Genomic DNA, 7,330 nt, shown 5'->3' on the forward strand with positions numbered 1-7,330 from the left:
GGAAACACCTTTTTTTGGTGTAAATCACAAAAAGAATTTCTACAAAACACTCTGGGATTTATCTGTAATAGTTAGAGGTCTCCTTGTCATGCCGTTTCCCAGAGGTTCTCCTCTAAATGAACTTGATGCATGTTATATGAGTGTCGTCAAGGTGGAAGTGAAGCCTTGTCAGTGAAGAATTCCAATCTGTTATAATGTACATGTGCAGGTTGAAGTCTGTGTGCGTCAGCTCTCTCTTCACGGTGCTCTGAGCTGCTCCTGGATCTCTGTAGATGGTTGTCCGTAATGGATGCTTCGTGCTGTTGATGCAGTTTCCGAAAAAAAGACAACATAAATGACAACAATAAACAAGCTGCTGTAAATTACAATGACCCTAAATTGTCATTTGTAACACACTGCAAACATCACCCCCTCCCATTTTTGTACTGAAATATTTTCTGTTCTTCTTTCATTTATAAAGTGTAAATCTGGTGGCTTACAGCAGGTTAGTGGCGGAGGTGTAGAACCAATCAGTAGACATTTGAGAGCGATGTACAGTACATGAAAGCTAAGCAAATAACCCTTTGCAAAGAGCTTGATTGACAGGCGATCTGACCAATCATAACGCTGAATCTGCTATTTTGTCCGACAAACAAATCACACTGTAGAGTAGATTAACTTCAGTGGACTTAAAGGTCAAGGCACCTATAGTCCCCAAGGTGTCCCATACTCAAGCGCAATATACCAAACCTGCATTTAAAAAGATAATCATATCTGGGGTTTTTTTTTATTATTATTATTTTTAAGATTGCTTAGAGGTGCATGCGTTGTTTGTGTTTTTCATTATTTGGCATTTGATTGTTACATTAAGCAAACTCACAGAAAGACAATGACTCTGGAGCCAGTGATTACTCCAGAGTAATTAACCAAAAATATAAACCAATAAAATACTGTAGATATGCAAACTGCCGGGCTTTTAAGTTTGATTCAAATATGACATGCTTGCATTTGGGACCTGATTTTTTAAACAGCTTGATTTCTCATTAAAACTGGATTTTTAAAAAAATCTCTCCATCAAAGATAAATTTTAGCCCAGAGCATTTCACAGTCTTGCTGAGGTCATACTTTAAATTCTTATTAAATGCAGATTAAACTGGCAGTGCAAGCATTCCTACATATGGAGTTTGAATATGAAACTTTCAGATGCAGGATGTGGCAAGTCACCAATAATAGAGTGGCAGGAAGAGAAAGAAAAAAATGTTTTACTACTGCAAAGCACACCATCTGTGACAAAGTGTTGTTACTTACAGTAGATTAACAGAAAACAGCGATTTTTGAGTATAATGATTGCAGTGATTTTACCAGGAAATAAAAATGATGAAACATACAAGGCATATGATGCCTCGACAGCATCCCACACCTGGGGTTTAATTATACTGTTGCCATGCAGTGCTCCGAGTGAGTACTGCAGAGATGCACAAAGGATGTTCTGTCTCCTCTAGAGGCATCAACAATTAGCTTGCTGTCAATCCAAATGAATGTCAGACAATTCAAGATACTACATTTTAAAGATCTCTCATATTGCACGGCAACATCTCAAAGAGACTGCAGATGTAGTCCGCTAAATGAATAAATGTTCAGATCATTAGGCACGCTATGCTGGCTTACAGCTAGCTAGTAATGCTTCAAGCCCTTATGACACATGCTGTGACCTCTCAAAAAGCCAGCGGTGCATTTGGGCCCATCTTGGTATCATGAAATCTACCTGGCACCAGTATAAGCTTCTTGCACCTAGTCAACTGACGCCTACATACGCTCTCCAAACATGAGCAGTGCCCACGCCATACGCTGCAACTATCATGAAGTCTGCAAAAGCTCAAACAGAGCTCTGGCTGTTGCTATGGTGACTGCATGGGTTGAGCAGTGCAGAGCAATTTATCATTTTAATAAGAACTATACGTGTGTGTTTCAAGGGGTGGGTCTGGACTCACAGTCATAGACATACAATTCATTTGATTACGTAGAATGCTTTTGAAAGATGAGAGGTTGAAATGGATTTTGAGCCCTGACAAAGTTTCCTTTATTATCAGTTGAGCTGTGAGTGGTGTAGGCTGGGTTTATTATATGATATCTGATGTAATCTTTTTAGAACAGATGAGAAAAGTCTCTCTGGAATAATGTCACATAGAAATATTATTAAACTGAAAGCTGTCACTTTGCTTTATTCATTTAATATTCTTAATTTGAAAGATGAGATGTGGGTTGGAAATATTCCTTCTTGCTACTAAATTCTTATTAAATGAGTTTGGGATTTTTAGTCTTATGTTATTCTGTTCTCCATCTATTGGCAAGAGCCATGTCCTCCAGATATTCAAAAAAAGAAAGACAAAATAGTACCCACAGAATTGAATTATCCAAATACACACCAAAATACACTTTCCTCATATTTCGTATATTCTATCAAAATTAATACGAAAGAATGCAACGAGTCGTCTGGAGATAGTGGGTGATGACGTTCTCTCATCCCCTCCTGGTATTCAGTTTATTCATCCTGATTAAATTCAAGTTGATTAAATTTTCAAGAGCGTTAATGAAGACAGCAGCCCTTTGATCTCCAGGTGCTTCAACTGCTCATGGTGACAACCACTGATGTCACATGTTTATTTTACAGATCTCCTTGCTACGTTTCTGGACTTGGGAACATTTCAGTTGCGTTGCTGTCTATGCAGGGCCAGACAGCGCTCAGATTCCATCAAAAATATCTTAATTTGTGTTCCGAAGATGAACGAAGGTCTTACAGGTTTGAAACGACATGAGGGTGAGTAATTAATGACAGAATTTTTGGGTGAATTAACCCTGTAAATCTGACTGTTCTTTTCACATTGTTGGTGTGACAGACAGCATCATGCTGAAATCAAAACCTCCTCCACACACACACAGAGCTTCCGCAGCCATTTCAGCCCCCTCTCCTCCTGACAGAAATTTAGACTCAGCAAAATCTGGAAGGATGATGATTTGAGGAAAATCCCTTATTCCACATCGCCGGAGCATCACTCGAACTGATTGTTTTGTGTTATTACCGAACCAGCACACTCAAATGAAATGATCTGCCTCATGAGTGATCATTTAACCCTGACCGCAGAGGCCAAGAAACCACCCAGATGGCATTTCACACCCACCTCCTCCACCCCACCGCTTCCCTCTGCCTCCATTTCTTCCTTTGTGTCTTCCCTGTCTCGGAGCGCGAGGGAGAGAGAGTTACGTTGCACTCCGAGAGAGCTGGCAGCCCTCCAATCCCCATGAGACGGCAACATTTCCATTGATCACAGCAAATGGAGACATGTCAAGTTACCACGGCAACTGGCAGGCCAGTGAGGCGGCTCCGTGTGTGTGAGGACTGGCTGCAGGAGCATCAGGGTGGAGCTGTGTGGGCTGGAATCTTTCAAGAAGAGAAGAAAAGCCATTCTCTTACTGCTTCGAACATAAAAGTGAGATTCAGAGTGCTTATGCATTTGAATATTTCTGATAGGACGTCATACAGATAAAGCTTTACTGCTGTTTCAGAAAGCCAAGTTGGTGAGGAGGGCAAAATCATGCTCAGCTTAGTAACAGTGTGTATATATTTCAATGATTTATGATCCATTTCATAATGAATAGACAGTCCTGTATGGCAATGTACAGTATGTACAGCAAGAGCTGGTCATGTACTCCATCTACAGGCTGCCTACCTGACACACAACATGACTGGCATGATATAATCTCCAAATAACATATAGGCTAACTCACAAAGACTAATTCTCCTCAATACACACCATAACTTGCATAAAATAATCACTGCAATTTTAGAAAACCAAAAATGGCATTTTTATTTATACTTAATTTAAAAATAGGAGCAATCAAATATTAAAAATAAATAATAACATACTATAGGCTATATAATAATAAAAAACTTTTTCGAGCTGCATAACATCTTTCTCTCTGTATATAGATAACATATTATTACATGTAAATATTTAGATATATCCCCTAAATTTATTTGTTCATAAATATTTGTGCACATTTCCATTTGTGCAAGGGGTACATAAATGATTAATTATGAGCAGTTCTGTACATGCACACATACACAAGGAATGTTATTTCCTCTTCTTAATTAAAGGGTTGAAAAGTTAATGTGTCATTCAATAATGTCGCAGCAAAAGTGCATTAGATTATGCTACAGATAACAGATAGCTAACATAATTAAAGCCAATTTGGGAGCAGTGCTATTTTAGTATCACCGAGACACAGTTTTTCTTAATATTTTGATTTGATTTTTATATTTTCTGTTATCATTATCCTTTTTGTTAAAGTAATTCTGTGTGATTTTGTTTAAAATGCGTTTTTGTCACTTTAAAATATGCTTCAATAATTTTCATTCATATTTATTTCAGTTTGTTGTAGTTAGGCTATTTTGGCCCATCATGTTAAACTACAACAAAAAAAAAATTTAAATGTTGCCTTAAAAACTAGCTGAAATAAGTCTAAATTAATAAATACAAAACTATATATTTTTTATTTGATATAGGCTACTTATTTTTTTTTTTATAAATGAAAATATTTTAATGGTTTTAGTTAACTATAATAACCCTGGTTGTGAGTTTAAATGTTGCCTTAAAAACTAGCTGAAATAAGTCTAAATTAATAAATACAAAACTATATATTTTTTATTTGATATAGGCTACTTATTTTTTTTTTTTTATAAATGAAAATATTTTAATGGTTTTAGTTAACTATAATAACCCTGGTTGTGAGTTTTGATATCAACCGAATCTCATGTTCTCTACGTTTACATTATTAAAAAAAACTATATTCATATATCATTTGCATCATGATGCCAACGCACATTTACATAGACTCGTAGTATCTTCTACGTCCATGAGGGGGTGACAAATCTCCCCTTAATGATCAGACTGGGCCAAATATCCTTTAATATAAAACATCATTAGATGCGCATACACACAAAACTCAGATCTCTGAGAAACCGGACAGTCTCAGAGAGTTGATGAAGAGATGCTACACTGTGAATATGTTTAGAGCTCATTGACAGGGACGTGGACTGTATTTTCCGGGTTGCGCTGGTCTGCTAGAGAGGCAGATTCAGGGGAGGGACGCCAGCAGCAGCAGCAGCAGCAGCAGCAGCAGCTCCTTTAGTCTCTGCTCTCACACAGGGAGAAGACACAGGGCTGACACTGATGGTGCTGCGCCTCTGAGAAAAAAACTAACACTTCACTCGGGACAATTCACCTGAAATTTGAGGGAAACCGCATTGGGACACTATGGAGTGAGTATAGCAACTATTCTTGATTTAGTGGGCAGGCCAGTGCGCCGCTGGCCCTCATAATGAGTGAACGGAGCCACACCTGCAAAACATCCCAAGCTCCGCTCTTCTCTTGCAATTCATTTAGAGTGCGAAGCCTACCTATAGCGCATTTAAACGGTGTTTTTAAAATAAGGCTGTTTTTTCATTTAAAAATGAATTTGTTAAAACGCATATCGTTTTGTTGCTATATTTTGCCGTGGTGTGATTGGTACAGCGGATAACGGTATGACATCCAGCCTCACACATGCGCTCACAGAAATAGGTTTCTCCTTCATGGCTTTGACACTTAGTGCAGTGGTTTACATGCCTAATTTAAAAACAACTTGTCTCTTTTTCTTTGAGGTACTGAGTTACAAAATATGCTATTCATACAATGTGCGTGTCTGTGTACACTGTACAGTATGTCGCGTACTGTATTCAGTGTTGGGGGTAACGCATTACAAGTAACGCGAGTTACGTAATCAGATTCCATTTTTCAAGTAACTAGTAAAGTAACGCATTACTTTTTAATTTACAAGAGAATATCTGAGTTACTTTTTCAAATAAGTAACGCAAGTTACTTTTTTTTCCAATTTATTGATTGACAGCTCTGGCTCTCAGAAATCAGAAGATGTTACTGTAGTTCTAAAATAAATACGAATATGCATTAATTCATCTCACTCACAAAAAAAACACAGATTCAGTATTCCTCAAAATTAATAAGAGTAGTGCAAACCTGCAATAGCTAAATGTTAAACAACACAAATATCCTTTATGTATTTAATCCCATTCTATTAAGCAATGTCTTTGCTTCTGAGCTTCGATGATCCAGTTCAACCGTACTAACAAGCACAAATTACTCTAGACAAACGTTTGTGTGTTTTTGTTTATTGCTGAAGTGTGTTGAAATGTCTTCTTCTGCATTCTACTGTACGGATGTAAATGTACTTTCCCTTCAGCCTGAGGCTTATTCATTTCATTTTTGGTGTGAAAAGGCTTTTATATTTGCCAAAAATAGAACTTGTTTATTTTAAAAACAAACAAGCAAGCCCTGTCCAGATTTAAAAAGTAACGCAAAAGTAACGTAACGCATTACTTTCCACAAAAAGTAACTAAGTAACATAATTAGTTACTTTTTTATGGAGTAACGCAATATTGTAATGCATTACTTTTAAAAGTAACTTTCCCCAACACTGACTGTATTTAACCACGACTGCGATTTGAAAATAGACACGAGGCCGCTAGTCGGTAGTAGTGCTGATAGTGAGCACTACAGCACGATTGTGACTACAGTAGACCTACAAAAAAAGTAATAATATCGAGTAACTTACGTTTAAGACAGAAATCCGCCTTTTTCCGCCACTAAAATTGACCGAAAAGAAGCCAAAACAGTAGCTTTGCGTCTGGTCTAAAGAAGCAGTCAGCACAGAATAAAATCTGGGTCTGGAACACTGCATAAGAATGGACGCATCGCTTTGTTGGAAATCCATTCCGGGTTTTATATTAACCGCTCCATTCATAATAGTGAGCGAAAACCGTGTCATTCGTTTGCGGTTATTTTAGCGATACAAAACAGTTCCTTATGCTGCAAGATAGGCTACTGCGAACTGGTATTTGCTATAGTATTAATTTAAGTTACTCTCGTATTTATAAACACACTGGTTTGTGGCGCAAATAGTTTTGTTACTGTTTACTGCACTTTGTTATTATTTTAGTTATGTAGCGGCTAATGAATCGGAAGTCGTGAATCAGTTTGTTAAGGCTGCTTGATATGGCAAACTGATATTTCCTATAATATTGTTTCAACTATCGGAATCATAAACGCGTTGATTTGTAGCGCAAATAGTTTTACCATTTACCAATAGCAGCTAATGAATCGAAAGTCTCGCACATTCAAAGAAAATACCTTGCTTCCGTGTTGCAAAATAAGGTGTAGAAAGAAATTCAGATGCTGTTCTAAAAGCTCCACAAAATCAAACAACTCCGCTTTCATTTGAAATTTAGACAGTGCTT

At 37.4% G+C, this 7,330-nt stretch overlaps 1 long non-coding RNA gene across 1 annotated transcript; it reads right to left on the reverse strand.

Moving 5' to 3' along the window:
* Positions 1-55: 55 nt before the first annotated feature.
* On the reverse strand, positions 56-3,371 carry LOC107593130 (uncharacterized). The gene is made up of 2 exons (XR_001610055.1): positions 3,159-3,371; positions 56-299 (listed from the first exon to the last, which is right to left on the reverse strand). It is a non-coding gene; the product is annotated as an uncharacterized lncRNA (long non-coding RNA).
* Between the last annotated feature and the right edge of the window lie 3,959 nt (positions 3,372-7,330).

This window comes from Sinocyclocheilus grahami, unplaced genomic scaffold (assembly GCF_001515645.1).
Source record: "Sinocyclocheilus grahami isolate Dianchi unplaced genomic scaffold, SAMN03320097.WGS_v1.1 scaffold165.1, whole genome shotgun sequence".
Classification (NCBI taxonomy): Eukaryota; Metazoa; Chordata; class Actinopteri; order Cypriniformes; family Cyprinidae; genus Sinocyclocheilus; species Sinocyclocheilus grahami.